Source organism: Schistocerca gregaria, chromosome 9, assembly GCF_023897955.1.
Source record: "Schistocerca gregaria isolate iqSchGreg1 chromosome 9, iqSchGreg1.2, whole genome shotgun sequence".
Taxonomy (NCBI): Eukaryota; Metazoa; Arthropoda; class Insecta; order Orthoptera; family Acrididae; genus Schistocerca; species Schistocerca gregaria.
The window spans coordinates 184913247-184929028 of record NC_064928.1 but is presented as its reverse complement, the minus strand read 5'-3'; the positions used below and the strand labels follow the sequence as shown (position 1 = coordinate 184929028).

General features: G+C 44.1%; 1 protein-coding gene across 4 annotated transcripts in view; it reads right to left on the bottom strand.

Annotated features, from left to right (window-relative positions):
- LOC126291772 (1-phosphatidylinositol 4,5-bisphosphate phosphodiesterase) overlaps positions 1-15782 on the bottom strand; it is a 372603-nt gene that overhangs the window by 187754 nt on the left and 169067 nt on the right. The gene's annotated exons all lie outside the window — the stretch shown is intronic.

The window sequence follows — 15782 nt, the reverse complement described above, 5'->3', positions numbered from 1 at the left end:
GCGGTCCGAGCGGTTCTAGGTGCTTCAGTCACAGCGCCCTGCTACTCACGTGATTCACGTGAAAAGGTTTCCGACGTGATTATCATCGCACGACGGGAATTATCAGATTTTGAACGCGGAATGGTAGCTGGAGCTAGACACATGGGACATTATATTTCGGGAATCGTTTGGGGGTTCAGTATTCCGAGATCCACAGTGTCAATAGGGTGTCGCGAATATTGAATTTCCAACATTACGTCTCACATGGATACCGTAATGGCCTTCACTTAACGATCGAGAGCAGCGGCGTTTGCGTAGCGTTATCAGTGCCAACAGATAAGCAACATTGTGTAAAATAACAGCAGAAACTGATGTGGGACGTACAACGAACGTATCCGTTAAGGCAATACTGCGAAATTTGTCGTTATAGGCTAAGGCAGCAGACGACCGACACGAGTGCCTTTGCCAACAGCACGACATCGCCTGCAGCGCCTCTCCTGGGCTCGTGACCATGTCGGTTGGACCCCAGACGGCGGAAAAACCGTGGCATGGTTAGATGAGCCTCCATTTCAGTTGGTAAGAGCTGATGATACGGTTCGAGTGTGGCGCACAGCCCACGAAGCCATGGATACAAGTTGTCGAAAAGACGCCGTGCAAGCCGGTGGTGCGCCCATAATGGTGTGACTAAATACATGAAATGGAGTGAGTGCTCTGGTTCAATTGAACATCGTTATGTTCGGCTACTTGGAGACCACTTGCAGCATTTCATGGACTTCATGTTACCAAACAACGATGGAAGTTTTATGGAGGACAATGCGCCATGTCACCGGGACAGAATTGTTGGCGATTGGTTTGAACAACATACTGGGTAATACGAGCGAATGAGTTGGCCACCCAAATCGCCCCACAAGAATCCCGTCTAATATATATGTGACATTATGGAGAGGTAAGTTCGTGCATAAAATCGTGCACCGGCAGCTCTTTCGCAATCACGAATAGCTATAGAGGCAGCCTGGCTCAATATTTTTGCAGGGGACTTCCAACGACTTGTTGAGTCTATACCACGTCCAGTTACTGCGGTACGAAGACAAAATGAGTTCCGACGTGATATTACGACGTGTCCATGACGTTTTGTCATCTCAGTGTATATACGATATACGAGGAGGGCGTGTGCAGAATTAATGCCTCCGAATTCTCCGTAGATAAACTCTTAAAACATTTTTAAATAATACGAACTTTATTAACACTCTACATCTTTATCCTCCATATCTATATACACTACTGGCCATTAAAATTGCTACACCACGAAGATGACGTGCTACAGACGCGAAATTTAACCGACAGGAAGAAGATGCTCTGATATGCAAATGACTAGCTTTTCAGAGCATTGACAAGAGGTTGGCGCCAGTGGCGACACCTACAACGTGGTTTCATGAGGAAAGTTCCCAACCGATTTCTCATACGCAAACAGCAGTTGACTGGCGTTGCCTGGTGAAACGTTGTTGTGATGCATCGTGTACGGAGGAGAAATGCGTACCATCACGTTTCCGACTTTGATAAAGGTCGGATTGTAGAAGAACCTGGTTGCACGAATGGCAAACCGTCATTTTTTCGGATGAATCCAGGTTCTGTTTACAGCATCATGATGGTCGCATCCGTGTTTGGCGACATCGCGGTGAACGCACATGGGAAGCGTGTATTCGTCATCGCTATACTGGCGTATCACCCGGCGTGATAGTATGAGGTGCCATTGGTTACACGTCTCGGTCACCTCTTGTTCGCATTGACGGCACTTTGAACAGTGGATTTTACATTTCAGATGTGTTACGACCCCTGGCTCTACCCCTCATTCGATCCATGCGAAACCCTACATTTGAGCAGGATAATGCACGACCGCATGTTGCAGGTCCCGTACGGGTCTTTCTGGATACAGAAAATGTTCGACTGTTGCCCTGGCCAGCACATTCTCCAGATCTCTCACCAATCGAAAACGTCTGGTCAATGGTGGCCGAGCAACTGGCTCGTCACAATACGCCGTCACTACTCTTGATGAACTGTGGTATCGTGTAGAAGCTGCATGGGCAGCTGTACCTTTACACGCCGTCCAAGCTCTGTTTGACTCAATGCCCAGGCGTATCAAGGCCGTTATTACGACCAGAGGTGGTTGTTTGGGGTACTGATTTCTGAGGATCTATGCACCTAAATTGCGTGAAAATGTAATCACATGTCAGTTCTAGTATAATATATTTGTCCAATTAATACCATTTTATCATCTGCATTTCTTCTTGGTGTAGCAATTTTAATGGCGAGTGGGGTAGTCCACATAGTGACCCTGGCGTCGAACACATTTCACCCAACGAGAGACCAGTTTGTTGATAGCGTAACTGTAGAACGTTTTACTTTGTTGACGGAGCCACAACGCCACCCCTGCTTGCACCACTCCATCACCATCAAATTGAAATCCTCGAGAGTGTTGTTTAAGTTTTTGAAACAGGTATCGCACACGTCGGCAGATGTGGCCGTGCTCATGTGCAGTCTCGCACTGCCATGCTTCAAACGAACCTGCTGTTAGGAACACTATGACAGCACGGTCTTTCTCACGCAACGACATAGTCCCGTCATCACCGCCGTGTTACACGCTACAAGACTCCTATCCAAATCAATGCCTACGACATCGGGAATCGCTGCGACACGTACATAATGGCATCCAATGCCGTCACGACAAGTGTAAGGCCCGTATGATGACGACGTATGCAGCCTGGCAGCTTTCGTTCCCCTCGCTGCCTCCGCACGACTTGCCCTTCGTCCAGCAGAACACAGAACCAGAAACGCTCTGAAAAGGGAATAGGCTGCCACTACGTGTCCAGTGCCCTCCCTGCTGCCGCCGCTGGCAGTCCGAGGTGCTCCACATCGGAGATACACGAATTCTCCCACTACGCCAGCGTGCCCCTGTCTCCGCCGCAACCATTAAACCACCTCAAGCCGCTACAACAGAGACCATATAGTAAATATCTCTGGAGTGACCTTTGCCTTCTGCGCATGTTGTCAACATTAAACCAGGACTGTTTCGTGTTTTCGGGACTTCGCTGTGCGTGTGTGCTTTCTGCAGAGTTTGAAGTTTATAATATCAAGAGTTTTGTTGTATTTCACCGTTTGTTGATAGTGTAATAGCGATGGTAAATTACTGTTGTTGCTACGGATGCAAAGAAAAATATGTGAAAGGAGGGATAGTAAGTTTTCATGGGTACATACAATGTAGCTCTAATTACAGTTATCCTATTAGTAAGAGACACTGTATATGTTTAAAAATTTCGAGACGCATTATAATTAAGGCTTGATTCTGTAGACCTATTTTTCTACGTTTTCATGACTATATAAGAGATATTACGGCTCATACAAAAGCTCACAAACAATCGCTCCCTCTCGTAAATTTGCTGGTGAAACAGGAAACGGAATGGATAGTTGTTTCAGCAAATACTATCCTCCATGCATTTATCAGTGACTGGTCGATCATGTATATAGATTACTCAGTCTACTACTCATTTAATAAACTGGGAGCAAGTACGTAAAATGTGTTAAATAAATACTTCAAAGTGTCACCAGTAAGAAAAATTGTGCTTTAGGTCGCAAAAACCAGAAAATAAATACGCAGAAATAGCAGAAAAAAGGACGAATTAGCAGGGATATAATCGCTAATGTGTGGCAAATTCGGTGTTTTACGGACACTTGCAAAAGTACTAGCGTACTGTCGTTTTGAAAGACTATCACTGCCAAAATGTACGTCAGGCTCAGTAATACTACAAAGTGTCGTATCATACCGTAAACTACCAAAAATCGAGTGCTTCTGAACTGTGACACCTACCGTAAAGAAGCAGGATGTAAATCACTTGTCTTTAAAAGTTACGTAGCTGGTTTATTCCCGGTATCAAATGGATACTGTAACAATGTCTGCGCAAAATATATAAATAATCCACGACACGTACGAAGAGAATCCGTCTGTATTAGGGATGTAATGACATTCTAAATATACAGGGCGCTATACGGACAAACACAGGACGTCCCGAGAACACGTGACCAGGCCGGCAATGTATGTTGACAACACAAAATCTGTTCTGCGCAAGTGAATGCTCACTCCAGAGATATTTACTCTATGGCAGAGACAGAAGAGTACACATATACTGAAGCACAGTGGTTAAAAGCAGGCCAGCTTGGGCTTCCGCAAGGCAAAGGAAACAAAAGAAAAATTTAGAGTAGGTATTAAAATCCACGGAGAAGAAATAAAAACTTTGAGGTTCGCCGATAACATTGTAATTCTGTCAGAGACAGCAAAGGACATGGAAGAGTAGTTGAACGTAATTGACAGTGTCTTGAAAGGAGGACATAGGATGAACATCAACAAAACCAAAACGTGGATCATGGAATGTAGTCGAATTAAGTGGATCATGGAATGTAGTCGAATTAAGTCGAGTGATGCTGAGGGAATTAGATTAGGAAATGAGACACTTAAAGTAGTAAAGGAGTTTTGCTATTTGGGGAGCAAAATAACTGATGGTCGAAGTAGTGAGGATATAAAATGTAGACTGGCAATGGCTAAGAAAGCGTTTCTGAAGAAGAGAAATTTGTTAACATCGTGTATATACTTAAGCGTCAGGACGTCGTTTCTGAAAGTAGTTGTATGGAGTGTAGCCATGTATGGAAGTGAAATATGGATGACAAATAGTTTAGACAAGAAGAGAATAGAAGGTTTCGAAATGTGGTGTTACAGAAGAATGCTGAAGATTAGATGGGTAGATCACATAACTAATGAGGAGGTACTGAATAGAATTGGAGAGAAGAGAAATTTGTGGCACAACGTGATTAGAAGAAGGGATCGGTTGGTAGGACACGGTGTGAGGCATCAAGGGATCACCAATTTAGTATTGGAAGGCAGCGTGGAGGGTAAAAATCGTAGAGGGAGACCAAGAGATGAATACATTAAGTACATTTACAAGGATGTAGGTTGCAGTAGGTACTGGGAGATGAAGAAGCTTGCACAGGATAGGGTAGCACGGAGAGATGCATGAAACTAGGATTGAAGACCACAACAACAATAAACGTATCTGCGTAGGTACTTTCACTGCAACTCAGCTGTCTTAATGGTGGGATCAGCAAAACGAACAAACCGGACATATTTCGGGCTTGCTTATTTATTCCGATATGAACGGTTTTCTCTGCAACTTCACCCTCTTTCGACTAGTACTGGCTATTCTACATTCGAAGCATCATCAGGTCACCTCCACTACATGTTTTCTGTAGTAAGCAGACTGTATCAGAAAATTGAGATCCTTTGCGTCTAAGAACCTGAAAATGTCTATTGTACGCAACGGCAACTAAAGTAAGTTTTTGGAAACGCCAGTTATACCAGTTTCAATTACTGTGTCCAGGATGTGTATTGCGGATTCGCTGAATTCATCCAAGTCGCCAAAACAGTTCGTTCTACATTTCCCAAAACGCATTTTAGCAAATGCGAAGTTAGTTTTTCGTATCATATAAATCTAAAAAGCACACATCTAAAAGGAGAAACTTTTCTTTCGTATTAACCCTTCTTCGCGCTACGTAACAACACTACCAGAATAATTGTTTTTAATATCCACTGAGTCATATATTCTTCATAATTTACTCAATGATTGCTCAAAATCTTGTAGGTCTAAATATCGCTGAATGCACTCAAGTCGTTAGCACATATTTCCACACCCTTGCCAGCCACTGAGTATTTGTTCTCTTTCACAATATATATGGAGTGAGGAAACTGCTGGTCGAATTTAGAGAGACGTCGTAAAATTCTCGAGGTTCCCGAGGTAGTGTTCAGTAACCTTTTACACCAATTTGCATTGCGAGACACCTGCCCAACTATTAGAAGCAGTCCCACACGGAAACTCTTCCCCTGCTGGACTTGGAATCTGTTTCGCTACTACTATATACAGAGTGAACATAATAAAACCGACAAACTGCAGGAGCGCGACTTCCTGACTGGAAATCGAGGAAAACGAGGTTCTATGAACGTGTGTCCGCGAATGCGATAGAGGGCGCTGACGAATGGATGTTCCTTTGATCACGTGCAGTGTGTGCCTTGTGCACCGCATGCGATGTGATTGCGCAGCGCACTGTAAGGAGCAGAATGGCCCGGTTTGATGTCGGGGACAGGAGCCGAGGCGGTGTTTGTGTACGGCCAATCAGACGCAAACGGTCGAGAGGCAACACGGCTATAGCAAAACAAGTACCATCAGGGACACCAACTACATCAAACAACAGTGTAAGCCCTTTTCGAGCGTTCGTGGGAGCATGGGTCCTTTCAGACAGGCGAACATGCAGGGACGCGGCGTACTGAGCGCAACCAGGTTTGGAAGCGCGTTGGACAGGATACTGAGACGAACCCTTGCACAAGCACCAGGCATGTGGCCCGCCAACATGGTGTAAGACACAGTACGATTATGTGTATCTTGTATGACACTGTATCCCATGGAGGCCACTTTGAACATCTGTTGTACCGTGGATGCGATGCACCTCTGTACTCTTCCGGGACGATACGTGGTCGTTGCATGCACACCGTCCAGCTCGGGACATTTGCTGTTCCTACAGTTAAGGTAGCTGAGCTGCAGTGAAACTACCTACCCAAAGACATGCCTGGCTGTTCTGTAGTCACGTTTGATTGATAAAGCAACCTGTTGTGAGGTGCAGCAGGCTGAACGGGTCCCAAGAAACTTGCCAGGCTTGCGGAAACCCAAGCTAGGCAGCTTTAACCACTGTGCTTCAGTATAGGAGGGGCGTTTGTAAAGTCCACGCAAAAATAAAAAATACTTTCGTGTTTGGGGTAAACTTTTTTTTCGACGTAGCTTCTTTTTAGACTTTAACACTTCGTCCAAAGCTGTTCTAATTTGTTGATCCCTTCCGATTAATAGGAATTGTCCAAATCTGCAAAATAGCTATAAGTGGCCGGCAATCACCTACTCATTTGAATAAAATCTTTATCCCGCCAGCCATTTCTTCAAATTGGGGAACAATTAGTAGTCCGAGGGAGCCATGTCTGGAGAATGGGGGGTGGGAGGGGGGTGAAACGTGTTGGAATCCTATTACCAATAATAACAGGGGAGTGTTATGGGACCATTGCTTTTCACTATATATATATATATATGACCCAGTAGATAGTGTCGGAAATTCCATGTGGCTTTTCGCGAATGATGCTTTAGTATACAGAGAAGTTGCAGCATTAGAAAATTGCAGCGAAATGCAGGAAGATCTGCAGCGGATAGGCACTTGGTGCAGGAAGTGGCAACTGGCCCTTAACATAGACAAATGAAAAGTATTTAGAATAAATAGAAAGAAGGATCCTTTATTGTATGATTATATGATAGCGGAAAAAACACTGGTAGCAGTTACTTCTGTAAAATATCTGGGAGTATGCGTGCGGAACTATTTGAAGTGGAATGATCATATAAAATTAATTGTTGGTAACCCGGGTGCCAGGTTGACATTCATTGGGAGAGTCCTTAGAAAACGTAGTCCATCACAAAGGAGGTGGCTTAGAAAACACTCGTTCGACCTATACTTGAGTATTGTCCTCAGTGTGGGATCCGTACCAGGTCGGGTTGACATAGGAGATAGAGAAGATCCAAAGAAGATCGGCGCGTTTCGTCACAGGGTTATTTGGTAAGCGTCATAGCGTTACGGAGATGTTTAGCGCTCAAGTGGCGGACTTTGCTAGACAGGCGCTCTGCATCGCGGTGTAGCTTCCTGTCCAGGTTTCGAGAGGGTGCGTTTCTGGATGAGGTATCGAATATATTGAATCCCCCTACTTATACCTCCCGAGGAGATCACAAATGTAAAATTAGAGAGATTCGAGTCGCGCACGGAGGCTTTCCGGCAGTCGTTCTTCCCACGAAACATACGCGACTGGAACAGGAAAGGGGGGCAATGGCAGTGGCACGTAAAGTGCCCTCCGCCACACACCGTTGGGTGGCTTGCGGAGTATAGATGTAGATGTAGTTGGAATCCTATTTTCAATAATTTTGCGACCACAACTCCTGAGGTGTGTGCTGTTGCATTGTTGTGATGGTAAAGGACTTTTTGCGGTCCAATCGCCGGCGTTTTTCTTACAACTCCGTTTTCAGACGGTCCAATAACGATGAATAATATGCACCTGTAATAGTTTTACCTTTTTCCAGATAGTCGATGAGGATTATCCCTTGCGAATCCCAAAAAGACAGCCGCCATAACCTTTCCGGTCGAAGGAATGGTCTTCGGCTTTTTTTTTTCAGATTTTTCCTTGGTAACCCATTGTTTAGATTGTTATTTGGTCTCAGGAGTACAGTAATGTATCCATGTTTCCTCCACAGTGATGAAACGACGCTTAAAGTACTGCGGATTCTTCCTGAACAGCTGCAAACCATCCTTGCAACACTTCACACGATTCCGTTTATGGTCAACCGTGAGTAATCGCGGAACCCATCTTGCTGATAGCTTTCTCATGTCCAAACCTTTACACAAAATATTATGTTCCCGTTCATTCGAGATACCCACAGCACTAGCAATCTCACGCACCTTAACTCTTCTGCCATCCATCACCATATCATGGATTTTATCAATGATTTCTAGAGTCGTAACCTCCACAGGGCGTCCAGAACGTTCAGCATCACTTGTGCCCATATGGAAACTCCGAAAATTTTGAAACCACTTATAAACTGTTCTAATCGAAGGTACAGAGTCACCGTAATGTTTATCAAGCTTCTCTTTAGTCTCCTGAGGCGTTTTGCCTTTCATAAAGTAATGATTTCACCACACGAAATTCTTTTTCGTCCATTTTTTGACAATCACTCGACTTCCTTGATTCACACGAATGCCAGACACAAAGATATAGACAAATATGGCTGAAACGTGGAGAGCGTTCTTTCCAAATATGCTTGTAACTGAACATGACCCCGATACGTGCCGGTGGTGCCATCTCTGAGACTTCGCGCGGACTTTTCAAATGCCCCTCGTAGCAGGTTAAGTTGTTTAATGGTTGCGGCGCACACAGGGGTAAGCAGGATGGAAGGAGAATTTGTACTCTTCTTCCTCGTTAGTGCTAGCGGGTGTTGGCGGCGTGGCAGAGCAGAGCGCCCACACAGATGTGCGGTTGCCGGCGGCCACGTCACTTCAGCGGCGGCTCAAAGCGGGTCGTCGCTTCAGAAGGTGCCGCTGCTCTTCCGACTCGACGCGCACCCCAAAGTGGCGCTCGCTCGCTCGCACGCAACCACGCGCTTGCTGCCGCGACCCCCAAAATACAGGGCTGCGTCATGCAGGTCGAAAGCTTTTAAGCTAAGGTTAGACTGGCGTTTTTATGCAATTTTTGTGCGATAAATAACGCAAGAAATATAGACCCAGTGTTGTGCCATATCACGTGCCTACGCACACTCATGAAGGACAGGCGCGTTTTCAAGGTAGCACCGCAGACGGATGTACCTGCTCCCATTTACTTGCGTCAAAAGACGCATGTGGTAGAGGGTACACCTGCGTTAAGGGGGACGACACAGTGACCCATTTTTTTAAAAAATTAGGGAATTGTAATACATTACTGGCCATTAAAATTGCTACACCAAGAACAAATGTAGATAATAAACGGGTATTCATTGGACAAATGCATTTTACTAGAACTGACATGTGATTGCATTTTCACGCAATTTGGGTGCATTGATCCTGAGAAATCAGTACCCACAACAACCAGATCTGGCCGTAATATAGGCCTTGATACGCCTGGGCATTGCGTCAAACAGAGTTTGGATGGCGTGTACAGGTACAGCTGCCCTTGCAGCTTCAACACGATACCACAGTTCATCAAGAGTAGTGACTGGCGTATTGTGACGAGCCAGTTGCTCGGCCACCATTGACCAACGTCTTCAATTGGTGACATATCTGGAGAATGTGCTGGCCAGAGCAGCAGTCAAACATATTGTGTATCCAGAAAGGCCCGTACAGGACCTGCAACATGCGGTCGTGCATTATCCTGCTGAAATGTAGGATTTCGCAGGGATCGAATGAAGGGTAGAGGCACGGGTCGTAACACATCTGAAATGTAACGTCCACTGTTCAAAGCGCCGTCAATGCCAACAAGAGGTGACCGAGACGTGTAAACAATGGCACCCCATACCATCACGCAGGGCGATACGCCAGTAGGGCGATGACGAATACACGCTTCCAAAGGGCGTTCACCGCGATGTCGCCAAACACGGATGCGACCATCACGATGCTGTAAACGGAACCTGGATTCATCCGAAAAAATGACGTTTTGTCATTCGTGCACCCAGGTTCGTCGTTGAGTACACCATCGCAGGCGGTCCTGTCTGTGATGCAGCTTCAAGAGTAACTGCAGCCGTGGTCTCCGAGCTGATAGTCCGTGCTGCTGCTAATGCCGTCGAACTGTACGTGCAGATGGTTGTTGTCTTGCAAACGTCCCCATCTGTTGACTCAGGGATCGAGAGGTGGCTGCACGATCCGTTACAGCCATGCGGATAAGATGCCTGTCATCTCGACTGCTAGTGATACGAGGCCGTTGGGATCCAGCACGGCGTTCCGTATTTCCGTCCTGAACCCACCGATTCCATATTCTGCTATCAGTCGCTGGATCTCTACCAACGCGAGCAGCAATGTCCCGATACGATAAAGCGCAACCGCGATAGGCTACAATCCGACCTTTATCAAAGTCGGAATTGTGATGGTACGCATCTCCTCTCCTTACACGAGGCATCACAACATCGTTTCACCAGGCAACGCCGGTCAACTGCTTTTTGTGTGTAATGAGAAATTGGTTGGAAACGTTCCTCATGTCAGCACGTTGTAGGTGTCGCCACCGGCGCCAAACTTGTGTGAATGCTCTGCAAAGCTAATCATTTGCATATCACAGCATCTTCTACCTGTCGGTTGAATTTCGCGTCTGTAGCACGTCATCTTCGTGGTGTATCAATTTTAATGGCTTGTAGGGTATATGAACATTGAAAAATTATTCCCCAAAATATTATGCGAAACCAAAATTTAACGATTCCATGAGCGTTTGTAGGCGAACGTGTACAAAACGCCATTGCCACAAGTCGTTATCGATGCCATCACCTCTGTGAGTACCGATTTGAGTAAACCTGATTTACTGGAGTGTTCTTTGGGCGGTTTTACTCAAAATGTGAAGTTTCTACAGCCTCATTTGGAGTACGCTCCAAAAATAACATCCAACCGGGGCGAATTGTCAACATTGTTTCAAATTTGGCCGTATGTCTATTCAATATAGGCCATACAGCATTAATGCGAGTGTCAAATGCCCTTCAAATAGGCGATGAAATACGCCGATTTAGTGAAGATAGAGACGCCAGTGGCGATACGCTCAGCGACGAAAAGAGCTGAGAGGACGAAAATGAGGGCTTATCAAGTCAAGGAAGCAGAAAGCGGCCATCCGCTAAACGGGTTGATAGTTATTATGGACCAGGCATTGATGATACCCTGTAAGTTTCAGGCTTTGTCCCTTTCTTTCACATGATTAATAACAGTCAAACTTTAAACCCGTTTTTCTCAAAAAAATGCTTTTCAGCATGGTTGTCGTACCCCACGCAACAATTTTCATCCTATTCCAGTGATTTTCGGCCACCCTTGAAGCAAACTAAATTCTCTTTAAATCAGCGCAGGCGATTTTTTTATGTTGATATTAAGTATATTTTTTTGCCAAAAAGAAGCGCCCAAAAATGGCCATTTTCAAATATTTATAATATCCCCTTTTTTTGCAAATTCATGCGATGAACTAAAATTACATCTGTAAGGATCGGGGTGATACGTTAATTTCATATTTTAGATAACCACAACAGCGACAACCGTCGATCGACCTCCTTCGAGAGCTGCCTCGGGAAAATCCCAATTACACAAGGAAGATACTAATATTTAAAAAAATTACCAATAACAGCTTCAATGTATGTTTTATTCTTTGCAGCAAACACCATCTGACTATTACATTCCACAACGGAGAATAAAAAATGATTTTGAACAAAATTTTCGTCCGTCACCCTGTCGCTTCTCCTTTATAACAGCGATATTGTGCCCGGCAGCTACTGACAGCACGATTGTTGAGGGTTGCCCTACATCAGGGTTTCAAAACTTTAATAACTGCTCCACGAAGAACTGTGGCCAAGGTGGAGACTTTTTCGCCATTGTAAGTATGTTTTTTTAAAAATTTTATTGCGATTTCTGTGTTATTAGCAGCTACCTTATAACGATAACAGCGGAAACTCGTTGGCATTTGCTGGCGTTTTTCAGGAGACATCGCTGGCAGTACCACCTGCTGTTCGAGTTGAATGCTACACTTGCCCTGATGTCTGCGATTCCGTGTTTTACTTGCACACGTGCCAAAACTACTTTGCAAGATTTACGTTTTAATGCTACTTAAGATGTTATGCTAGATAATGTCGTTTATTTGGATAGAATGCTAACTGAAAACACCACAGCCATCCATGACATAACTTCTAGGTCTATACATGTACGCACTTTTCATGAGTATTTACGCCTATTTGTGAATTACTTTCCGTATCCTCAGGCTACGCTTTTTGATTTATTATACTGAGCAATCATTTTTCTTATTTACAAACTTTTTGACTGAAAACGCAAAATATTTCTTTGCCAACAACAAATAACTACTACACACTTCTAATTCGGCACATTCATTCATGAGTAAGCAGACCATCTTGTCCCTCGCCCCCGTAAGTGCTTTAAACAACACAAATTATGTCTAACAATTTCTTCCAACTCTGAGCATAAACACTATGGAAGAGCATTTTGCTCGAGTCGTATCTGTTTATCTATAGCCGGCTTGTGTGAGCGAGCGGTTCTAGGCGCTTCAGTCTCGAACCGCGCGACCGCTACGGTCGCAGGTTCGAATCCTGCCTCGGGTATGGATGTGTTTGATGTCCTTAGGTTAGTTAGGTTTAAGTAGTTCTAGAGGACTGATGACCTTAGATGTTAAGCCCCATAGTGCTTAGAGCCATTTGAACCATTCGTTCATCTATAAATAGAAGTTGCCAACTTCTGCTCATTACCATTATATGATCCCAGAGCAATTTTACATTTTTCAGCCCGTAATATAATTTCTGGCATAAGTTTTAATAGGTCTCCTTCATTGGTACTGATATCAGGATACAGAGATGAATAAACATTATCTTCAGCGGATGTTTCACTGTTGGGTGCAATAAAACGCAGTTTTTTTTTATTTCATTTAATTTTACTAGCGATGCTGCTGCACTTACTTCACTGTTACCTTTCTGGCAGGGAGTTGCTGTTTCTAATTATTACAGTCGTATATAGCACATAAACTCCCTATTCCAACCAATTCGTAGTTCTATAAAGTAAGCCGACGTATCAAGTCAGTCTTCAGAGCCTCAGAATGTAAATCGGCGGTTCACTTCCGGTTTTAGTTTCTAACTCATGCCGCTAGGAGGTGCTCGGGAGCGCTGTCGCACGTTTTAGGGAAGAGTTTCCGCTACTGTGCTTATAAGCTATTTGTTATTTAGAAATGGAAAAAAAATCACTGAATAAGTACCAGGAGTTTCAAAGTGTTACGTTAGAGGAAAAATTTGGTCTGCATTTGCCTTAGTACGCATGTTTACTGATGGTGAACTGCTTATAACAGAGGTTGAAAAGCACAAATGTTTGTATGATATTCACGACACACGACCGTTATAAGAAACAACATGCACAGACGAGAGTGTGTGAAATAGTGTTCGGTGATCGATGGTGAAGAATATGCAAGCACGAGGAACAGATGAAATTCGTAAACCTTTTAGCATTATTCATTTACAGTTCTTAAAATAGTATGGCAATAACAACTTCATAAACATGCTAAAGTTATTCAGTTTCACTAAATACTGAGTGGCTATTGTTAAGTACGTCTGACAATTATGTGCATGTTGTTGTTGTCTTTAGTCCTGATACTGGTTTGATGCAGCTCTCCATGCTACCCTATCCTGTGCAAGCTTCTTGATCTCCCAGTACCTACTGCAACCTACGTCCTTCTGAATCTGCTTAGTGTATTCATCTCTTGGTCTCCCTCTACGATTTTTACCCTCCACGCTGCCCTCCAATGCTAAATTTGTGATCCCTTGATGCCTCAGGACATGTTATGTGCATAACGAAAACAATATAAACAATAATGAGATTGTTAGTTACACTCACTTTCTATGGAAAGTAATTCACTTCCAGTAAGCAGTTCTATATGCAATCATTCTGTCACGGAAGCGACCCATAATAATCGCCTTTGATCCGGGGGTGGGGGTGGGGGGGGGGGAGGTGGCAAGGGTGGGGGCAGGGCTATGGGAGCCATAGCCCCCTCCCCCCATGGAGTATCATTACACTAGATAAAAAGATTTCAGAATCCAACGAATATATTACTCCAACAAATTCAATCTTTTTTTAAAAAATTGTGTTGCAATATAGGTCGCAATGTATTTCAAACACATTTTAACAGAATAGTAAGACCGGCAAATAGCTTACTATATAAACCAATAAATATCATTTAATTTAAAATGGGCGTCTTATTACTTATCAATATACATTTTTTACCCTGAACTCCAAAACAGTTACCGAAAACTACTTTCAGCAAAAACCAAATTTTACCACTTTATCGGTGGAGGACCCCAACTCTCCTCTTGTTAAGCGATATTCCATTTTCCCAACCCCCTCCCCCTTCACCGACTTCTAGAATCGCCCCTGCCTTTCATGTTACGCTCAGTACTGTCCTCCTCCTCAACTGTCGACGAGCGTACCTCATTCCAGTCGGCGCACAATGGACCGTGCTCTACAAAGGAAGCTACGTCAACAACGCATAGCTACGTCAGCAACGCATAGCTACGTCAACAACGCATCCTGTAGCCGGCGTATTCCCGAACCTGTGTCTTTTGCCGCATAATTTGTTGTGTTATTTCACGTATGGTGTAGCTTGGTCTCCGCGCTAACAAAACGTTGCGGTAACGTCCGTTAAGTTGTTGGGTTCAAAAAGGTCCGTGTAGCCTTAGGGGACGTCCATTGCTGACGTATCGTTATTCTCGCCTTCATTTGGTCCCCCCCCCCCTCCCTCCCGCCACAGTGCTGTGGGAGCCCTCTCATCCAATTCACGAGCGGTTTATCTTTTAATTTTTAAATCCTTGAATATATTTGATGGCAACGTGGTCGATTGCCAAAATACTGTGTCCTATGCACACTCATACCAGGCTGTTCACCAGAGCTTTATTTCGTCATAAAATACGCTTGGAGAAATTGAAGAATCACATGCCCCAAGGATGTTTCACAACCCATGTTACACACTTGTAGAGGTTGTAGAGGGGACTTAGGATATTCGAGACATGAAACCACGTCCGAAAACGTCACCCGCCGACGTTACAGAGTGTGAAGGTTATAGGCGCCGGCGCCTGTAAATGTAGATTAGATTGAGATTAGATTCAGTTTTCGTTTCTCAACCCAAAAAAATGAGATGATTCTCGTGGGTGTGGATCATGACAGAAAGTATAACACAACAACATAAAACATTTGAATATAATACTTACCACCCTGATCATTTGTCAGGAGATATTCGAAATAGGTTAACGTTAATACAATGCAGTAAACTGGAACAGCTAATATTTACAGAATTAACACGCTGTCAGAATGGAAAACTGTTATGCACTATTAATAAATTTATCTTACACAAAATGCCTAATCTTTTATGTTGTGACCAAGTGTTGTCAAAACTGAAATTTAACATTTTTACTTAAGTTGCTTTTATCGTCTCT